This window comes from Panthera uncia, chromosome F1 (genome assembly GCF_023721935.1).
Source record: "Panthera uncia isolate 11264 chromosome F1, Puncia_PCG_1.0, whole genome shotgun sequence".
In the NCBI taxonomy this organism is placed as follows: domain Eukaryota; kingdom Metazoa; phylum Chordata; class Mammalia; order Carnivora; family Felidae; genus Panthera; species Panthera uncia.
Window position 1 is genome coordinate 61,440,645 of NC_064813.1, and position 22,531 is coordinate 61,463,175.

The 22,531-nt window shown below is 51.0% G+C and overlaps 1 protein-coding gene across 2 annotated transcripts in view; it reads right to left on the reverse strand.

Moving 5' to 3' along the window:
• The window catches only part of LOC125925954 (carboxyl-terminal PDZ ligand of neuronal nitric oxide synthase protein-like), a 284,630-nt gene that overhangs the window by 116,456 nt on the left and 145,643 nt on the right, over positions 1-22,531 (reverse strand). The gene's annotated exons all lie outside the window — the stretch shown is intronic.

Consider the following 22,531-nt stretch of genomic DNA (forward strand, 5'->3'; position numbering starts at 1 on the left):
TGAGAAATTCATGATCTATCCTGTAAAAAAAACCAAAATCATCTTCAGCAAATGACTCACACCTGAAATCCCTCTCTGAGGCCAGCCACTGAGGTTTCTCAGCACAAAACAGTAAAAGGAGCTGAGGGGAGGAGAGAGAACAGTTTGGGGAAGGGTCTGGGGGGCTGACCTCAGTGGGGTCAAGGCCAGCACAGAAAAGATGCAGATCCCAGCTTCCAGAGTTCGAGCCACTGTCCTTAAAAGCTCCCGGAGAGGCTGGGGGCGGGGGGGAGGGAAGTGACCAATCTAGGGGCGCCTGGGTGGCTCAGTCACTTAAGCATCCGACTCTGGCTCAGGTCATGATCTCACGGCTCGTGGGTTCGAACCCCATGTCAGGCTCTGTGCTGACGGCTTGGAGCCTGGAGCGTGCTTCGGATTCTGTGACTCCCTCTTTCTCTCTCTCTCAAAAATTAAACAGAAAAAAAAGTGACCAATCTATAACATAAACTCTGGAAGCCACCACAAAAACGGCTCCTCAAGGTGATCTTGAGCCCTTCCCAGTGCTTGAGAACAGCCTGACAGACGCTAATTAACCCTCCTGATTCCACACCCCAAGGGAGATGTAAATGTGTTCAACTGATGAGCACATTCAATCTGTACTATTCCTGGAGCTCTAACAGCTTTTTAAAGGGCCTTTTGAAGAAAGGCATTCTGACAGCATCATTGACTGTCCCAACTGAAATGGCCACAAAGAGCCTCTTTGGAGAGGAAGCAGGGATAGTGCAGAGAATATGGGCTTGGAGGAAGATCCGGATCCAAATCCCGGATGGGGCGTCTACCAGCTTTGTGACCTACTTCAGTCCCTTTATCTGCAAATGGAGGAGGAGGGGCGCCTGGGTGGCTCAGTCGGTTAAGCACTGACTTCGGCTCAGGTCATGATCTTGCGGTTCGTGAGTTCAAACCCCGCATTGGGCTCTGTGCTGACAGCTCAGAGCCTGGAGCCTGCTCAGGCTGTGGAGACAGCTCAGAGCCTGCAGATCCTGGGTCTCCCCCTTCGCCTGCTCACGCCGTCTCTCTCCCTCTCAAAAATGAAAGAAACATTAAACATATTAAAAAAGAGAGAGAGAGAGAGAGAGGACACTACCCACACCACAGATTTTGTTGGCCAAATGCCTTGCCTATCCCCGCTTTACGGTGGGCTCTAGTTTATAGCCTGCGGTGTATGGTCAACTGCGGTATGCTAGAAAGTACTATAGCAGTTTGTAATTTAGAACATACCATCCTCATGGTCCCTTCTCCTTCGTAACCACACATCAATCCCAGCCTCTTGGGACATGGCAGCCACTTGCAGAAAACACATTCATGAAGATTCTCTGTCCCTGACTGTGAGATGACCAACACGTTTGCCTCGTCCTAGCCAGCAAGGTGGGGTGGAGCCTCCCAGGTCCCAGCTTCCCATGCTCTGAGTCACCCGCCAGGAGCCCTGCTGGGCCCCTGTCGGCTCCCTTCCCTAGAGCCTACTTCAAAGCCAGTGCCTTCGACTGCAATTCTCACGTGTGCATCTCAGCAACAACTGGTTTCCTCTTTCAAGGTCCAAAAAAAAAAAAAAAGCAAGGAGGCCCAGAGTGGTTTCTCTACACTGTGAAATCTTAAGGAGAGGACTCCATCGGCTTGAACATTCAGGTGATTTTCAAATTATAACACTTGTTAGGGGCAGCATGGAGGGGGGTAGCTCTCGTGTTTGTCCATTCATACCCATGAGGACATGTCGCTCCCAGCCAGTGGCACCCTGCTAAGCTGCTGTGGGTCACCAGAAATCCCAACCCTATGAGGTGCTAACTTAAAAATATTTAGAGATGGTGACACAAACATTTCGTGAGAAGAAAGTGGCTCTCAATATACATTTTATAGGGGCACCTGGGTGGCTCAGTTGGTTAAGCATTTGACTCTCGATTTTGGCTCAGGTAATGATCCCACGGTTGGTGGGAGGGAGCGCTGTTTGGGATTTTCTCTCTCCCTCTCTCTCCCTGCCCCTCCCCGCGACGTGCACACACTCTCTCTTTCAAAATAAACTTAAAAGAAATACACACACACACACACACACACACACACACACACACACTCACATTTTATGAATAGAAAGCCAAGTTGCCCCAAATCACACAGTTCCAGAATCCTGGAATCTTACTACCTTCCCCTTTCCCTCCTCAACCTTGAAGGGGCCTCTGTAGGAGTGGACATGGTCTCCCCAAGACAGGAATTATTTCCTTGGAACAGGAGATGCCTGCTTATTTTCTGGATTTGTGCATTAAAAAAAAAAAAAAGATAAATCTTCAACTACTTGTCTGTGTCAGCAAAAATGTTTATTAAAAATTTGGCTTGAAAAATAAAAATCAATGTCTCTATTTAAAAACGTAAGATCAGTTTGTTCATGGTAGAAAAACTGAACTGTCTCAAAATTACATCCACAAAGATGGTGACATTTCCTCAGATCTCAGCATCAAAAAAGACAAGGATAACACCATTTTACCTAGGGAGACCAGGATTAAGGAAATGCTAAGCTTTGTTCTGACAATTCTTAATGGTGACAGGGCAAAATACCAGGTTTCCCCCTTAACTGTAACTGCCATCAGCTTCACCCATGAGAAATAGCCTTTCTTAATCCTTGTTATTTCCTCCACAGGAAATATTTGTTGGGGGCAATCAGGTGTTGATATGTGCCAGGTGTTATGGAACAGAACTGTCTGATAGAACTTTCTAGAATAATGAAATGTTCTAGATCTGTGTTGTCCAACACACCAGCTCCTGGCCACATATGACTACTAAGCTTTTGAAATGTGGGTAGTCCAACCAAAGAACTGTGTTTTTTATTTTATTCTATGTTAATTTTTTTAATGTGTATATTTTTCATTTTTGAGAGTGAGCGCAAGCAGGGAAGGTGCAAAGAGAAGGAGACAGGGGATCCAAAGCAGGATCCAGGATGACAGCAGAGAGACTGACGCGGGGCTCGAACCCACCAACTGTGAGATCACAACCTAAGCCGAAGTCAGATCCCCAACTGACTGAGCCACCCAGGTGTACCTCTATGTTAAACTTCCACTGCCTCGCGTGGCCAGCAGCTACCGGGTTAAGTAGCACGGCTACAAGAGATGCCAACATACGAGAAAACAGTCGCTGCAGCACATAGAATCATGTTTCTAGAAGAACAAGATAAGGACATATGAACAACTAATTCAATCACAGTACCTTCTGTAGGAAAAGATGCCGAGTGACTGGCATGGGGAGCAAGGGCGATGGGAATTTGAGGAAGTGAGGGACGATGTTAGAGACACAGCAGAACATGAGCTGAGAGGGCCTACTGGGGAGAATGGTCTTGGTCACAGACAACATGGCGCCATATTGCTTTCCTCAGAATATCTATCTATATTCACACAGGTCCTCAGCCAAGTGTATTAGCTGATCTAATGCTAATGAACTTACAGGGTACTGGGACACCACCAAATCACTTCCCCTTGGCAGGACAGGCAGGGCAGCCCCCTGGGGCCTTCAAAGAATTTGCCGGAAGCAGAAAGAGACCCTGAGATGAAGGGAGTCTGGCAGGGCTCTGAGGGGTTTGGGAAGCGGAGGCAGGAAAGCAGAAGGAAGCTCAGATCAGAGTTATGAGCACTCAAGACAGAGATCTCTGGCTGACGGTGGTGTCCACAGAAAAGGAGGAAGGACACCGTGATAGGCAGAAGGAGGGGGGCAGGACTACCCTGACTCGCTTTACACACCCAGCAACCAGAGCAGGGGAATGGCATTAACCACATTTACATTCTCGGGTTTTAAAAAACGTAACAAGCAGGCAGAAGTCTAAATCTGGACATTCTGCACAGCCATCAGGGCCCTGGGGGTGGTGCCCTTTCACGTGCCTCGCCCCCTCCTTTCCAGAGACAGTGGAGGCCGCTCCACTCCTCCAAGGACACGGCACACTCCTCCCCACCCTTCCACAACGGAAGGGTGGAGGGAACCCTAGGGAAGGAGGAAGAGCCCGCGGATAAATGAGACAGAGCTGCTCGGTACAGATGCTTTGCTCCTAGATGTTGGTACGAACTGTCCTAAGGCCCATCACCCTCCACCAGAGGATATTCTTACCTCTATCCCTTCCTAAGGGGGCTGGGAGAAAACAAAACTTTGAGCCTCGGAGTCCTGTGGTTCGAGGTCCACAGGGCCAGGCAAGCTGCCTTCATCAGTTACCACCTTGGAGGAGAATGTCCACGTAAAGAGAAAATTCCTACAATCGTCCCCCCGAGCAAATGGGCAACAGGGCAACAGGGCAACAGGGCAACAGGCCCAGGCCTGAAACGGTGGGCAGAACTCTGGGAGGAAATGGGAGAACACCTCCTTGGCTATCAGGCCCGAGACTGACCCTAGGCTGTGCTCGGGGAGTCAGCAGGAGGGGACAGACAGAGCCTGGGGTCGGACCCCTGGACTGTCAGTCAGCAGTTGGTGTGAACGGGGGCGGGGGGTGGGGGAGTCACTTCCCCCTTCAGGCCTTCACTTCCTCATCTGCAAGGGGCACTGCTGATCGGGTGTCAGCGTGACCATCACCTCTTCCAGGAAGAGGTCACCAGTTGGTCAAATCCCTCTCTCCCAAGACTCAGCCCACGGACCTGCTCCTTTGGCGGAATGTGGTTGAATGTTCACATGTGTGCGATGATCTGATTAGCCCTTGATTCTCTTATCTGTACACTTCATCGGGGCAGGGACTGTGTTTCGGTTTTTTTTTTTTTTTCTCACGATCGTGCCCCAAGCTCCTAACACAATTATGTGACACAGAGTAAGTTTCAAATTAACATGTATTGACAATTGAATAAATGATTAATTGAGCTCCTGCGTGTGAAAATGATCTATAAAATAAGAAGCACAATGAAAGCGTTTGTGATGGTTACTTGGTGTGGATGATGACAAGAGCATTAATCCTCTTAGCTGCTGGAAACCATTCTGCTTTCACTTGAGGAACAAAACTGCTCCATTTGAAGGACACCATAAGGAAAGGGACTCTTACAAGCTATCCCATGGTGCCCTATTTCAGGATTCTCTTCAAGACCATGCCAAAATATCCAGCTCATCTGTGTTCAGATGCATTATTGCTTTATTCTGATTCATTGCTGGCCACTGTGGGAGACTTGGTTGAGTCATCTGAGCATTTCAAAACGTAAGAGGTTTACTGGCTCAGTCTGCTGGGTATCTGGTGTTGGACCAAAGACAATGCAAGCCCGGACATGGGCTAGGCTGGGAAAAGCACCCCAGGACCCACCAGCCCCCACGTTTGGTTGAATCCAACTCTATACCCAAACTGCCATGGGCATCAGGAGCCAAAGGAAACTGCAGTGGCCAGAGCCCGGGAGAGTTTGCTCCCCCATGCTGATACATTCATGGGAACAAAGGCCTTCCAAGTTGCACTGAGCTGGTCTGGAGATGGAAAGTCTTTATGCCGGTTTCCAAGGAGATGACTCAGATGCTGTTACCATAGAAACCGTTGCTACCATCTATTGTCCATCACCCCTTGACAGAAAGGCAAGGGGGGTGCGGTTTGATGGAGAAGGAAACAAGAAGAGTTGGATTTAAGTCAAGATGAAAACACACATTGAGATGGGTCTGCCTGAAGACTTCTTTGGTGTAAGTAACAAAGCCTCCGGTCTCCAAAGGAGATGAATTTGGGACCTGAGTGTTTACGGTGTGATGTTATTTGTGTTGGGGTCGGGGTGAGTACTGTGACACAGGAGAATGACCTCCACCCATCTGTTGGGCCCTCCAAAGAAAACACTTGAGTCTAAGGGTCATCAGCATGGTCCAGACCATGACCCCTGAAACGGCAGGGCCGGAAGGAAACTGATGGGAGCGCTCTGTCCCCTCCCCTCTTCCCTTCTGAAATGTTTTTTCAGGTAAAAGGGGGACAGAGAAGTCCCTCAGATTTTTGCTACCATTTCATAAGACCTACCACCAATAAAGTGCTAATTTCTTTTTAATCTGACAAGAGAAGCTCACAGGTAAATGAGAAAAGTTCCATTCACAGCAAACACATAGAAATGCATACGGGTCACGGAAGACATACCAGACTTGCCATGAAGTCTGAAGATCGGAACTTGAAGTTCAGTCTCATCCCTTATTATAGGCATGACCTTGGGCACTTTCCTTGCCGAGTCTCAATTACCTGTTTTATTCCACAGAGACAGTAATTGCCGGGCTACTTCATACGGCATAAAGCCTTATCAAGGAATTGTCCCTCTTGTGCAAAAAGCACCATGGTGTTGGTGACCGAAAGATGTCACACCCATCGTCACAAAAGGCTTTTTGTTTTTACTGCAATTACTCAGGCAGGCCTGTCATAACCCTTTGTGTTAGCCAACTTTTTGTTTGGAAAATAACTGGTAACTAGCCAATTACGATGACATGAAAATTAGGGGTGGCCCAACAGAGTATGTCCCCACACAGCTTTCGGATTATTCTCTCATCTAGCCTTCCGATTACTTTCTAGTCAAACTATGCACGGGCATCAAGTCTGACAATTACATCTGTCTTTTCCCCTAAAGGGGTCTTGGGAAGTCAAATTTCAATTGGGAAGATGTGGAAGTGAGAGGAGGAATTCTTTGGAGCAACGGGGATGACAAGCAGACACCGTGTGGGGGAAAACAAGGAATAACCGGCAAGCACGCTGTTAAACCCAGTACATGGAATTTAGGGTAGCAAATGGGAGTGCGGAAAGATCTGGAGTCCAGATAGAGAAAGGACAGAGGCGCCTGGGTGGCTCAATGGGTTAAGCGTCCGACTTCGGCTCAGGTCATGATCTCGGAGTCCGTGAGTTCGAGCCCCGCGTCGGGCTCTGTGTTGAGAGCTCAGAGCCTGGAGCCTGCTTCGGTTTCTGTGTCTCCCTCTCTCTCTGCCCCTCCCCTGCCCACTCTCCGTCTCTCAAAAATGAACATTAAAAAAAAAAAAAAAAAAAAGGACAGCAGAGGGGCGCCTGGGTGGCTCAGTTAAGCGTCTGACTCTTGATTTTGGCTCAGGTCACGATCTCACATTTGTGAGTTCGAGCCCCACATCGGGCTCTGTGCTGACTGTGCAGAGCCTGCTTGGGATATTCTCTCTCTCTCTCTCTCTCTCTCTCTCTCTCTCTCTCTCTCTCTCTCTCAAAATAAATAAATAAACATTAAAAATAAAATAAATGAGAGCAGAAACAATACACTGCTGCTACCCCAGTCTGGAAAGTCTTCCCACCCTTCACACGCTTTACAAAGACAACGCCGAGTTTGAAACCCATCTGACAAAACACGCACTTGCAAAAAGCTGCCCGGTGGGCCTGCAGTCACCCAGGTCCTGCTCCAGGAAAGGAGCCCCACACATCAAAGGAGGCATTCGGGTAGTACCGGATGGGGCAGAGAAAAGGACGTGCATTCGATTCCTCCAATTCTGCACAAGTTCCTTATTTATGTTTTTCTTTCCAAGAACACTGCCGTGCATTGTTGGGACACTCTTAGATCAGGAGCACGTGTCTCGATGTATCAGGAGGAATTAAGAAAGAAAGAGGCGAGAAGAGAAAATGCCTTCCCAATCATGGGATCGGTGGCACTGGCTACTCCTACGTGCCAGGAGAGAAGGCGCCAGGACAAGACAAAACGTGCTAGCTGCTCTAGACCCGGGGCACAGGTCCCCTCTTGATAACGATCAGGAACCCGGCACCAGTCCAAGACCACATCATCAAAAAGGAGTTGCTGAAGGACAGAGGCTGGAGGGACTAATGCCCTTGGTTCCAGCAGTAAGACTCACACTTTGCTTCAGCTTTAAATAGGATTCCCACAAAGTGGCTTCCGGAACTTTAAAAATCCCTGATTCCCACAGTTTGCCCAACCTAATAACGGACCGCGCTTCTTCTCGTCAACAGCTTCACTGCCAGCAGATCTTTCCAGTGAGAATAAAATGGTCAAGATCTCCCCAGATCTCCCCTTGATACACTCACGGCACAGAGAGGGCTGGAATGGACCGGACATATCCTACCCTGTTATCCAGGCTTCTCTTTTCAGAATTAAGAAGACTGAGGCCAAGAGACCCAAGTAAGCGACTTATCTGGGGTCAAGAGCCACCTAGGAGCAGATCCCAGGCTGGAATCAGTTTCTCTTGACATTCACGGCAGTATTGTTTCCGACACATTATATCACTACCAACACACGGCCATCTTAATCCTATGCATACTGACTTTATTTCAGCTAGACGAAAACCTCTGACAGCAAGAACTAGATCTTTTCCTAGTCGCCTTTGGCCTTCATGCTAGAACACTGAGCACCGAGCTAAGATATCTAGGAGGAATACTGAGGAGTCTCCTGACCAACCCCCACTTCCCTCTTCATTAAGGATCTGGTCTGCGTGCTATGCTCACAGCACCAGAAGCCCACCCTCCACTATGGTGTGCCTCATTCTGGACTGTCCTTGTGCACTGATCGATCTTTCTCTTCTCTAGACCGTTAACATCTCTAAAGACAAGACTGGACCATGTCTTACCTCCTGTGTGGACCTCAATGCCCAACACCTATAAGGAGCTCAAAAGAAGATTAAATTAAAAAATGGATTCTAGACCAAGTCTCAACCCACCCACACACATCACAGGACTCTTGGCTACTTCGGGGGCAGGAATTGATCACTCCGCCCTCCCTTGAAACAATTTCTTTCCTTGGCTTCCACTCGTGACTCATAGGGAAGAATTCTAGCCACAAGGGCATCTGGCCTCCCATCTTTCAGAGAGATCACAGTGACCAAGTACATCTTTACTCCCTAAATGTTGTAATGTTGGCATAAATAGAATGCTTTAACGGAGCCAGTCTTTGAAGCTAGGTGTCATCTTTTAAACCTTGAAGTTTAAAGAACTCATCATCACCAAGCACCACATTAAAACTGCCCAGAGGGGACCTAAAGAAGAAAGATTACCAACCCCACTGCCAAACTCCATGGCCCAAAAGAACACAAGTGTCACCTGACTTACTCTAGTGATACTGTGACACATTCAGAAGGCAACTCAGTATCTGGACCCAATCAGATGCTCTCAGTCTGACTCCCTTCTCTAACTAAACCTGATTCGCTGGCAGGTTTGGAAAACTTCTCATTCACAAAGCAATGTCCAAAAAGCAGTGGCTGTTGAAGATCCGGGCTGTTTCCAGTTGGGGCTACGACAGTTAAAGCTGCCACGGACATACGCTTTCATCTGTCTTGGGTAAATACCTACGGGTGGAAAGGCTGATGCACACGGCAGGTGTATGTTTCACATTTCAAGGAACTGCCCAACCATTTTCGGAAGCGGCCGGACCATTCTTCATTCCTGTCAGCTGCGTGCCAGAGCTCTGGGACTTCCGCATCCTCACCAACGCCTGGCACGGTCCGTCTTTTCCATCTGAGCCGTTCTTACAGCAGAGCAGTGGTATCTCACTTCGTGTCCACCTGCGTTTTCCTACAACTAATGACGTTGAGCATCTTTTCATGGTCTTGTCATCTGTAGATCTTCTTTGGTTTAGTGTCTCTCCAAATCTCTTGCCCACCTTCTAAAATGGTTGTTTGTTTTGTTATTAGTGAATTTTGAGTCCTTTATGGATTTTGGATACAAGGTTTTTATACAAGAATGTCTATAGCAAGTGGTTCCCATACAGACCAAATATCCTACCGCCTTCCTCTAACCGTTCCCTCACCCCACCAGCCTCTCCTCCCCTCCCCGTGAGGCCACGGTCTCTCAAATACAAATAAACATTAAAAAAAAATACACTAACTCTAACCTGGAAACATCTCAGGCCCACACGGAACATTTGGCAAAGCCTAGAGACGTTTTTGCTTCTCACATCTGGGTGGGGAAAGAGTCGTTCCTGACACCTGATGGGTAGAGGACCGAGAGGCTGCTAAGCATCCACAAAGCCCAGGTCAGCCCCCGCCACGAAGAATTATGTGGAAACCCTGCGTTAAACCCACTTGCAGGCACTGTTTTCAGATAAAGCAAGAGAGTGCCGATGAAATACCGATTTAAGAGCAGGAAACCTGGAGGGGAGGCGGTGGGTCCTCCGAGCTCTGTACCGACCAGTTGTGTATCCTCAGGCAAAGCAAGTAACCTCTCAAAGCCCCCGAGTCCTCATCTGGGAAATGCACTGGCTGACCCAAAGTATCTTTAAGGTCTAAGAAATACGATCTTCAGGCTGTTGAGAACCTGGAGCGGTGACCAAGTTGTCCGTGGGTTTTTTTATGCTTACAGAGCTTAACAAGATGGTGACAAAGGTTGGTTTGAGGCCACGGTCTCTTAGAATGTGTCTGATAAAGGAGGATGGGGAGGTTGCCAGAGCGGAGGGGTGGAGGATGAGCTAAAGGGGTGAAGGGGAGCGGGAGGTACAGGTTTCCAGTCATGAAATGAAGAATCAAGGGACGAAAGGCACCGCATAGGGAAGGCGGTCAATGGTACCGCAATAGCGTTGTATAGGGACAGACGGTGGCTTCACAGGTGAGCACAGCACCACACCCCATTGTCAAATCGCCCTCTTGTACACCTGAAACTAACTTAACATCGTGTGTCAACTAAACTTAAAAAAAGTAATAAAAACATGTGGACCAGCTACTGGCCTCAGCAGGGACCTTGCGTCAACAGGGCATGGCAGATGACACAGGGATGCCAGGACCTCCCCAGCAGGTGCTCCCTAAACAGAACCTGCCCCGCTGAGCTGGGCCCTGGGCCGCCTTCCACTCCACCCACCCCCCCACGCACCCCCACTCAGCTTCAACAATAAACACGAGCTCCGCTAAGTGCACGTGGGACTCCACAGCAGAGCAGGCGAGAACCTTCTGGGGCCGATGTGCCTCGCAGAGCCAGCCTCCAGCTCAGGGGAGAGACGGCACCAATGACGGGGCGTCTTTGAAAATCCAGACAGAGCTCCGGCAGGAGGAGAGTCGCCTCACGAAGGGTCCTGGGACTCCCCTCCGCGCGACACCGGGCGTCCCTGGGGGCCCGGGCAGAGTATCAACTCGGAACGTGCATCAAGTTTCTGTCACTCGGGCCCTGTGGGGGAAGAAGATCCTGCCCCAATTCTTACGACAGCTGTTCCGCGGGTTAAATGGGGTTGAAAATTGCTCCTGTGGGTCTCTGCAAGAATGCACGGACAGCTAACATCTTGGACAGCCCAGGGGTGAAGTGCTTTCGTTGCAAACTGACTAAGAATGAGAAACGTTAATTAAGAGAGGAGACTCACCGGGAGCACCTTGCCTCTCGGAAGTAATCCCGAGAGCGGCCAGGAGAGCTTTCTGGCGAAGGCATCCTGTCTGCTGCCAGGAGTGACGGACGAAGGGGAGGGGCAAGGCCGGTGCTGGTGGGGAAGAGATTCTGCTCTTCCTGCAACAATAAGCAGACTGTGCCCTCCCTGCTCCTGTCCTGCGGGGTGAGGGTGACAGTGGGGACGTGCTATCCATCACCACTCCGTCTTCCATGAAGAGAAAGGAAGGCTTCCCACAGCCTAGCCGCGGGAAGGGCTGAGCAAAGGGGAGCCCCCCCGCACATAGGAAGGCAATGTCTCTGATAGGAAACGCTCCCAGGCCGGGGCCCACACCCACCGCGCTCACCATCACCTTCCCTGCTGGCCTCCAACTACCCCAGCGCGTGACGGGGGCTCCGAGCAGCATGCTTTGGCTCATCTCGGTCCCCGACCCCCCCCAATCTGCCACCACAGCTACTACACGGCCGAGCCTTCGGCAAGGCCACCGCAGACATTTCCGTGTGCTTCATCAGGGTGCCGGACCCAAATAGAGCGGGGAACACCATTCATTACCAGCTTAAGGACGGAGAACAGGAGGCTCCATTAGCGACGCCTGCAACTCCCGGTTAATCAGGCCCCTGCACGGCCTCTGGGTGCGTGTGTACGGGTGCGCGTGTACAGGTTCGTGTGGAGTGGCGGATGTCAGCTCCAACCCAGGCCTCTTTATTAAGCTGCCCATTTCACGTCTCCGGCTGGCGCCTGCCCCCTCCTTCCCAAGGACCGATTAGCGATACAAGCGGAGACGCAGCTGGAATTTTGACTGTCGCTGTCCAACCAGTTTCCTCTCTCAGGGCTCGAGCCCTGTCTCCACTGGGCGCTGCTCCCCTGGGTCCCGGGGACGACGTCTACCCGATGAATCACACCGTCTCCAATGTCATCACCACCTTCTTCCGCTCACACCTCTGTGGACTAGGAACATGGGAGAGGCCGGGCTGGCAGCCCTCGCTGGGGGGGTCCTCGCGACGTTGCCGTGGGATGTTGGCTGGGGCTGCGGTCCTCGAAAGGCCAGACTGGGGCTGGGCGTGCAAACGATGGCTGACTCACCAGGCTGGCAGATGTCGCTGGCTGCTGACCGGGATATCGGCCGGATCGGCCGGATCGGCCGACCGAAGTGCCCACGCGTGGCCGGAGCTGGCTAGCCAGACTCCTTGGCAGCTGGCTTCTCTCAGAGTGAAGGATAGCCATCCGGCCTTTTTCTGGAGCTGGCTTCAGAAGCCCAGTGCTTTCACTGCATTCTTCGGGCTACCAGGGAGTCACTAAGCTCAGCCCAGAATCCAGGAGGAGGTAGTCACAGACCCCATCTCTCTCAACCATGTGAGTGTCAAAGATTTTGCAGACATGGTTTTAAATCCCCACGCTGGTTTAATTTTTTTTTAATTTTTTAAAATGCTTAGATTTGAGAGAGAGAGAGAGAGAGAGAGAGAGAGAGAGAGAGAGAAAGAGAGCAAGAGTAGGGGAGGGGCAGAGAGAGGGGGAGACACAGAATCCAAAGCAGGCTCCAGGCTGTGAGCTGTCAGCACAGAGCCCGACACGGGGCTCGAACTCACAGACTGCAAGATCATGACCTGAGCTGAAGTCGGCTGCTTAACTGACTGAGCCACCCAGGCACCCCTCTTCTTCTTCTTCTTATTTACTTTTGAGACAGAGACAGAGCGTGAGCATGGGAGGGGCAGAGAGAGGGGGAGACACAGAATCCAAAGAACGTTCCAGGCTCTGAGCTGTCAGCACAGAGCCCACTGGCAGGGTTTGAACGCACAAACCTTGAGATCACGACCTGAGCTGAAGTCGGAAGCTTAACCAGCTGAGCCACCCAGGCACCCCTGACCGCTTTAACTTTTAAAGTCCTCGTCCACTTGGGGTCAGGGAATGTGCCTCGTGTGTTACCCATCCTGCCTAGCAGAATGTCGATGCTCGATAAATAGCTGTTGAATGAATGAACAAAAGAACAAAGGAGTTTCCAGAATGAGGATCTGTTCTCTTAGAGTAAAGTTACCTTCCTTGAGACTCATTTCCTCCTCCACTGCTCCAGTGGAAATACTACATTCAGCGGTCATGGGATTGTGGATAAGAATAAGCGAGGTAACTTAGTCATTTTCCCTTGGCTGTTGGAAAAGACTCGAACCGGCACCACGTGGCCTGTCCGTGTCCACAGAGCTACAGTGCTTCCCCACCCCCACCCCGCCCTTGCGGAGATCTGTCATCCTGTCTGGCGCCTGGCTCTCCCTCCTCTCTGCTGCCCGGTCAACTCTTGACGGACGGCCTGTCTCTATCTCGAGCTCCTCCTGGACAGGCAGGGTGGGGATCGGAACCTAGTGCCTTCGTGCGAATCTGTCTCTCCCATTCTACAGAGGGGCCTGGGGCCGGTCACTCGAATCTCCCTGGTCTCATCTGCATCTGCAGGAGGAGGGTAAAATAATATTCGCCTCGTATAGTTGCCGTGAAGGCTAAAAAGGAGTCGCTGTGCACTCCGCGTTCAGGTTACCTAGCACGTAGCAAGTGCAGTGCAAGTGTAATTAGCTGCAATCATCAGCCATCAGCCTCCCCTTCACGGAACTCCTTTCCCTCTGAACTCCAAGCTCTACCCACAATGAACGTCTTTCAGAGTCCGAAAAACACCGTGTTTTCTTGCACTTCTGTGCTGTTCCACAGGCAAATTCCTCTTACGAGGATCAACTCAAAGCACTCAGCCCAGCTCCCGGCACACGGTAATAAGCACCATCCCAGGGCTGGCAATTAGGACTCTGCGCAAAATGTCCCTTCCCACCTCTCCTCTGCTCCCCTTGGCTAAGCCTTAGTCATCTTTCAAGTCTCAGTTCCGATGTTTCCTTCCAAGCTCTCCCTTGCCCCACAAATCCAGGTCAGGGGTCTTTCCAATCAAGGTCCCTGCTGGTTCCCGGGGGCCTTTCTGTACAGGAAGGCTCCCCTTCTCTAAGGCAGCGTGTGTCTGGCGTGGAGTGTGGACTGGATTGCAGCCTCTACTCACCCCTTCAGTCAAGAGCCCGTGAGCAACCCCACCCTAAAAGACCACGTGGGCTGCCATGCTTCTGGGGTGCACCCACTGCATTTACCACACCCCCTCAGTGAGAGCAGCCCTTGTCCGCGTCCCTCCAGTCAGAGGACTCCACAAGGGCATGGCCACAACTGCCCCAAATGAAATCTCCAATACCTAGGACACCACTCTGCACCCCACAGGTGCTCAGTAAATACTTGCCGAATAAACGGAAGGACCACAAAGGATGGACCATGGCCTTCTGTTCTTCCCTTGTGTTGGCTTACATCTTCCGGTGGCCAGTGCAAACACAAAGCACCCCAAGTAACACATGCTGACTGTTTATCATCACCCACGTGCTTGTGGGTTTTGTTCCGAGTAGGTGGAACAGGGAGGGAAGCCTCCAGATCCTTTGACCATGCAGGATAGTTCATCAGGCTCCAGCTGGATAGAGTGGTCTGCTGTAAGGGCCTTCCTTCCAGGGGTCCTATCGTACCCCTGCAAATGCAACCCTCCCTATGAAACAGCAAAGAGCTATCGAGGGCCCAGCTGAGTCTGCCCAGGAGGGGACAGAATGTGGAACCTAAGGTTTCCTTGAATGGCTCAGAAAGCCCTGGACAAGGGCACTGCCCCAGCCGCTGTCCACAGGGCCAGAAGACAGGAATCCTGAGCCGTGTGCCCAATAAGCAACTGTGCCCCACCCCCATACACACCCTGTGTGCCATTCAGTGCGACAGGAGCTTCTGGGCCAATCTGGAAGTCAGCGGGGCCCTACATTTACTAAGTTGGTAGTAGTTGTGGCTTATTAAAAAGGAGAGACAGGGGGCGCCTGGGTGTCTCAATCAGTTAAGTGTTCAACCCTTGGTTTTGGCTCAGGTCATGATCTCACAGTTCGTGAGATCAAGCCCCGCATCCAGCTTCGTGCCGACAGGGCAGAGCCTGCTTGGGATTCTCTCTCTCCACCTCTCTTCCTCTTGTTCTCTCTCTCTCTCTCTCTCTCTCTCTGAAAAAATAAATAGGGGTGCCTGGGCGGCTCAGTCAGTTGAGTGTCTGACTTTGGCTCAGGTCATGATCTCATGGTTCGTGCATTCAAGCCCTGCATTGGCTCTGTGCTGACAGCTCAGAGCCTGGAGCCTGCTTCTGATTCTGTGTCTCCCTTCTAAACATTAAAAAAAAAAAATTTTAATAAACATATACATTATATACAGATATATATATACACACACACGCGTATACATATACGTGTACATATATACACACACATACGCATGTATATACATATATATGTAGTAAATTGTACATACATATATGAAGGAGAGCCAGTAAGGCAATAAGACCATTGAATCTGGGCAGTTAAGGTGCTGGTTTCGAAGTGTCTCTAGGGTGGCAGAGAGGGGAGTGAATGTGGCAGGAAGGTGCCTGGCGGTGGGGTAGAACCAATGGAAACACCAGGAAGCCTGGTCAGAGCTCTGGCTCCCGTTACTGAGACAAGCTGCCTTCCCTCTGTATCCGTGCACTCAAGTGTCAGTTACCAGTACAGCAGTCTTTCTACTCCCTGAAATTCTTCTGAGAAAAAAAATCAGATAAACATAAAAGCAATCTCAAAGTCAGTAATTCCGGAAGTTGCCGTGAGTTGTACAATTCCTCTGTTTTGTCACCCCACTTCTCCACTGCTTTTCCTGTTGGGATCCTCTCCTGCTGTCTTCATCCTTCATAATGGCTTCTAAGACCCCACCTGTCTTAGCCAGTCATGTGTGACTCCTCTAGACTTATCTCCAGGCTTCTTCAGGGAAATGGTCACATCAGGTATTTTCTTGGGTCCTTAAGGCTCACAGCCCAGCACCTGGCGCATGGGCTCACCGAGTTATTTGCTTAACTGAATATAAGCCTGTGTGCATATACATGCAGGTGCATACGTGTTTGTCCTTCTAATCCTCAGAGGAACTGACCATTGGAACAGCCAACAAACCTCTTCAATGACAGACCGCCAAGTGCAGTGTTATCTTATGTCACATTTCATTATCCTCAAAATGGAGCTCCAAAAGCTTGGCTGACTCAGTGCACGGAGTTGACAGGTTAAAATCCAATCCAACCCAGTAACTAAGAAAAAAAGAAACTTGCCATAAGAGAACAGATCCGGAGACCCCAACGGTGACTTCAAAGACTGATTCCAGGATGGAGCCGCAGCAGGTCACCTGTTAGGCACCCGCACGCAGACAGGAGCCACGCGGGGCTCATATCTGATTGGCTTCGGTAACTTTTATAGCAAAAGACTGCTTATCCAGACTACTATGGTCCATTAATTACAACGGACGTTAAAGCAAAGAATCACAGAAAACGAAATGTGCGTACCTTGGGCCTTTTGACAGAAGCCTGTAAATGTAGGTCTACTCGCTGACATTTTTGACGCGGGTGGGTGATCTCTCCTCTAGGTGTGGGTCCACAGATCAACTGCCCGAAGTCTTTCTTGCATAAGTGCCACTGACCCTGATCTCTAGTCGGCTTTCTTCCAAGTAGATGCAGAACTCGAAGACATCGCCTCAGCAGACACCAAGACTTTGGATGCTTCCTGCCCTGTGACTGTTTTACTGTTACCTTCGCCGCTTAACATTGGCAACTTCTTTTGTAGCAGCTCACTTTTGCCAGTTTTGCTCAAAATGACTTGAGTTTTATAAACACAGCAATTATGGGAGACTAGATGTTAAGCACTCAGAAGAAGAGCGCCTAGCACACGGCAGTGCTCGATGCAAGTCAGCCGTCTATCCTCTGGCTCGTTTGTCACGATTAAGTTACTCGGTTACAGTAGCAAAGTGGCCTGGCGGCAGACGGGTTTAGGAACTCACGCCACTGGCTCTAGCTATGCATTCAGCCTAAATGGAGGAAGGATGAGCGTGGCCTACAAAAGTAACAAGAGCATAGAGGGACAGAAGCCACTGATCTTTTACAAAAGGAAAGGAGACCCGTACGTACTAAGTTAAACGGAAGTCACTTAAGAGAGTAGCTTCTCCGATGAGGTCCCTCAAACCCCTACCTTCCTCCCAGCTGTGGACACCATCACCAGCCAGACGCAACGTGTAAGGTAACACAGGCTGTGACCTGCACAAAGGCTCCCGGCTGAGGGGTTAAGTGAGGGTTAAACGCACCCACGCTCCCCTCTCCAAGCCGTACGGCCGTGCATGGGGCTGCAGGTGCCCAAACGAAGAGGTGCTTTCCCAGACTCGGACACCCACTGTCGCTCCTTCTCCCCCAATCCCACCTTCTGCCCTGTGTTCTCATTCGTGCCCAGAAACCAGGCGGGATTATTAGACTGAGGCGCTCCCTGCACGTACGTAAATGATGCCTTCACTGGAAACGACAGCACAAATAAAGAAATGCTCGCATATGGAATGTGATGAGCTCTCTCAGGCCTGGTTCACACACACTGGGAATGCACGGCACCCGGCCACGCGTGCCTGGCCACGCACCAAATGCTTCACACTCTTCTCATTGTGCCCTCAGAGGCGGACTAAGAGCAAAAGTCACAGCGACAATAACAGTTTTTATTTGCACAGTAGACTTCGATGTTTTCAAAGCATTTCCCTGCAGAGTCTCCCTTTAAGTGCAGTGGCAGATGACGTGTGAGAACAGGTGACCTGTGTCTGCCTGGGTCGCACATTCGTTTAATGAACAACTTGGTTATGTTTTAATTCTTTAGACCTCATTTTCATTCCTGTCAGTCAACTCTCAATTGCCCGCTTAATTTCAGGCAGGGGTAATCCAAAATCCTATGCGCCTTAAAATCCCATTTGAGGGGCGCCTGGGTGGCTCAGTCGGTTAAGCGTCCGACTTCAACTCAGGTCACGATCTCGCGGTCCGTGAGTTCGAGCCCCGCGTCGGGCTCTGGGCTGATGGCTCAGAGCCTGGAGCCTGCTTCGGATTCTGTGTCTCCCTCTCTCTCTGCCCCTCCCCCGTTCATGCTCTGTTTCTCTCTGTCTCAAAAATAAACGTTAAAAAAAAAACTTAAAAAAAAAATCCCATTTGACCAGCAACCACACCAAACCAGGCACCGCACTGAAAAAGGGATTGGTCCCCAGTGGGCCTTAATGCTCACATAAGTCCTGGTGCAAAACGGGAGAACAGGGACAGGACGTGAGTGGCCCAAGGCCTCGGGTGAGGGTATGGTTAATGGAATGCTGGAAATCAAATCCCAATCTCCTGACCTCTGGTCCCAGCGGCCACACTGCCTTCCCAGGGCCCAGTGTTAAACGGCATACCAAGGGCTTTACTAGGGGGAAGTCAACATTATAAAAACGGTTCCTACTGGCAGAATCCATGGTCCTCTGTCTCTAATAAGAATTTGCCCCATTGGGCGCCTGGGTGGTGCAGTCGGTTAAGCATCTGACTTTGGCTCAGGTCATGATCTCATGAATTCGTGAGTTTGAGCCCCGCGATGGGGTCTGTGCTGATGGCTCAGAGCCTGAAGCCTGCTTGAGAATCTGTGTCTCCCTCTCTCTCTGCCCCTCCCCTGCTTGTGCTCTGTCTCTCTCAAAAATAAATAAACATTAAAAAAAATAATAATCATTTGCCCCATTAAATAAAAAAATAGGGCTTACTGCTCAGAGGCCTTAACTTTCAGCCGTAAGTTTTTCAAAAGATTGACTCAGGAGTTCTTACCACAGCGGAAGAGTCAAGAATCCTCTCTAGCAAAGGTGAGCCGGCCTCAGCAGTAAGTGGGAAATAAACCGGTTGAAATCACCACCCTCTCACCAGGCACCAAGATGAATTTAATAGCACATACACGGATCGCGTTTCCTTGAGGGCCAGAGGTAACCAAGGCTCTGATAAACACGTTACCATCAAGACGACACCACTTCGCTCCCAAATAACTAGTGGTTTAGCTACAGGAGGCTGTTCTCATGGCTGTGGTGAGGGGGCCACGCCAGGGGACCCACGAGATCTGCACGCAGAGCAAGCCGTGAACCAGCCAGCCTCTCTGCAAGGCGTGGGCCAGGCCCTGGGCTGCGGGTTTAGATTTCGAGAGACGCCATCTCGAAACAATGAGAACAAGAAGCAAGGAGAATGGAGGAACGAGAGTCCCACCCACCCCACAAAAAAGAAAAGGCTAGAATACTGTTTCTAGAAGGAGAAGGGTGGAGAGGAGTCAGAGAACCAGACAGACAGACGTAGACAGACAGACCTGCCCCACCGCATATGGGGAAAAGATGTGCTTTAATGCCAGGCAGGTAGAAAGAGTAAGTCAGGAAGCTTCTCCCGGGGTATCCTCGGGCACACTGCTCAAGCTTGCAGTCCTTCAGCTGCTGCTATGAACGGCCTGTTGTGAGGGATGAGTCAGCTAAAAATACTTCCCTGGGGACGAAGGGAGAGAGCATCTGCAAAATATCGAACACGGATTCAGGCATTCCTAAGGGCTCAATAGAATGGTAGTTTGTGTTGCTGGTAACTCAGGAAACATTAGCACAGTGCCTAATATGGTACGTACTAAAATCCGCTGGTCGGTGTCGAAGCTGGGGAGATCTGCCAGCACAGGGAACGTGGGGTGGAACAGTCCTGCGGCACTCAAGACGGAAGGGAGCCCGATGAGCAGGTCGCAACGAAATCCGAAATAAAAAAGACCTTGGCTCATAGCCGGTGATGGATGAACATCTTTGGAATGAAGGAGAACCCATACAGCTAACATATCTGTCCTTTACAACATGACATTAAGCTGGGACTAGGAGGGGGGCACCTGGGCGGCTCAGTCCGTTAAGCACCCGACTCTCGATCTCGACTCAGGTCATGATCTCATGGTATAGGAGCTCGAGTCCCGCGTCGGCCTCCGTGCAGAGCCTGCTTAGGATTCTCTCTCTCCCTCTCTCTCTGCCCCTCCCCCTTGCCCGTGTGCACGCTCTCTCTCTCAAAACAAAAACTTTAAAAAGCATTTTAAAAACTGGAGAAGGGACGTGAAATATAGGCTCTGTTCCCCACCAACTCTGAGAATCCCTCTGGCCTCAGTTTCACATTTCTGTGGGATGGCACCAAATGACCTCCATGTCCTTTCCAGCGCTCCGATCATTCCTAGGATCCGTTCGACTGATGAGCGAGAGGTACCGGTAGACGACGTGACCTCACGTACGCGTGTGCACGCGCCGTCCTGGGAATGGGTGAGGTAGGCTAGCCTTCCTCCCACACCAGCCCCACCCCCGTGGGCCAAGAGACAGAATGCCGGGGATTAACCACCATCACCTTTTTTGCAACTGCCTCTTTGCTTTTAATCACACTGCCGCGCACACGGGCCTGGTTTTAATTAAGCAGAGCATCGTCTGCATCCGTCTGGCCACTGAAGCTTTGATCTCCCCATGGGGCACGCTTCTGCACTGCTGATCGTGCTCCAGGAGCCTGAAACATAAACCAGCGGGAGCCTTTGACAGTTCAGCCACTGACGAAGCTCCCGGCGGCCCCCGTACAGGTGTGCGTGAGGGCGAGGGCCCACCGAGGCACAGGGGCGGAGCAGAGGGAGGCAGGGAAGGGCAGTGAGTGACACCCGGGGCGGGATTCTCTGGCTCAGGGACGCCCCTGAGCAAATGCCTGGTAAGGACCCTGCTGGTTGCTCCGTGAGCCTGCAAATCGAGACAGGGAGAAAAACGTTCTGTTGCGGGGAGACAACGCCAAGAGTCCGTGCAAATTCAGGTGAGCCGTGGGAACCTCTCCACGAAGGGAAAGCTCTCAGAGTCAAGTCCCCAACGTCTAACCTCAGGACCGCTGACACGTTTTTATAAAGTTGAAAACTGCAGGGCGCCTGGGTGGCTCGGTCGGTTAAGCGTCCGACTTCGGCTCAGGTCATGATCTCGCGGCTCGTGGGTTCGAGCCCCGCGTTGGGCTCTGCGCTGACAGCTCGGAGCCTGGAGCCCGCTTCGGATTCTGGGTCTCCCTCTCTCTGCCCCTCCTCCCCTCGTGCTCTTTCTCGGTCTCTCAAAAATAAACGTTAAAAAATTCTTTTCTTAAGTTGAAACACGAAAGGTCCACATACCCTGCGCTGCACCTCTTCCCCGTGTATTAAGGACTCGCTGAAGGAATTCTCCGATTTACCATTAAGTCGCCGCCCAAATCTATGTGAACAGGTAGGCTGAGACGGTTATGGGTGGACACGGGCCGGGCCCTGCCAGGACAGCGCCTGGACACAGCCAAGAGGGGCTAGAATCAGGGCACAGCTGCGGGACCCCAGGAGGGCTGGCCTCTTCTCCTGCATGAACTCTCCTCCACCCCATCTGGCTAAGAACAAGGGGCAGTGGGTGTGGGGAGGGGGTGCTCCTCTCACAGAACCCCGTGAACCCATGCCCGCACTTTCTGGAATGGCCTCAAGAGTTAGAGCAGCACCCACTCCTCCCGTGATGAAGATCTCTTCAAACAGACTGGGATCGTGGAGGGAAGGGCGGCACCATTTTACAGGAGGGAGTAAGTGGGAAGGATGGGGAGGGAACATGACACAGGGTAGAGACAGAGGAACAGACAGGCTCTGCTTGGGGGAGGCGGCGGTTAGAAGGTGGGGCCCTTGGAAGCTGGGGGAGAACAGATGCCAAAATGATCCCGCAGACTTGACAAGAAAAACGCCTCCCAGTAGACACATCCTAGAGCACAGCTCCCACACGGACACTCGCCTGTCCAAAAACCAGAGACCTTCCACCATCTATGGAATGAGATCCACACTCCTCTGTGCGACATTCCATGCCTTCTATGGCAGAAGCCCCATGGAGCTTCCCATCCTCATTCTACTGAACCCACTCTGTTCCAGGGACGCCCTATCACCTCCCTTAAGTCAATTCCAAGGCATGGTCAAGTTTAAGAACCACTGCACTGGCTTAGTTCTTAAGGGCACAGACTCTGAAGCGAGACTGTGTGAATCTGAATTTCTATGAGGTCAAAAGCAAGTTACCCAACCTCCAGGCATAGGTTTCCCTCCTAGAAAATGGGAGAAGCAGCCACGTCCACATATTATAGGGTTATTACGAGGATTACAAGAACCTCTCCACGACAAATATCTCAGAACAGTATCTGGTTCGTAAGAAAGTCAAATAGCATTTGCTTCTTCAAAATGCATATAGTCAAGGGGCGCCTGGGTGGCTCAGTCAGTTGACGGTCCAACCCTTGATTTCGGCTCAGGTCACGATCTCAGGGTTGGTGGGATCGAGCTCCACGTCGGGATCCGTGTTGCGGAGCCTGCTTGGGATTCTGTCTCCCTGTCCCTCTCCCCCGCTGGTGTGCTCCCTCTCAAAATAAATAA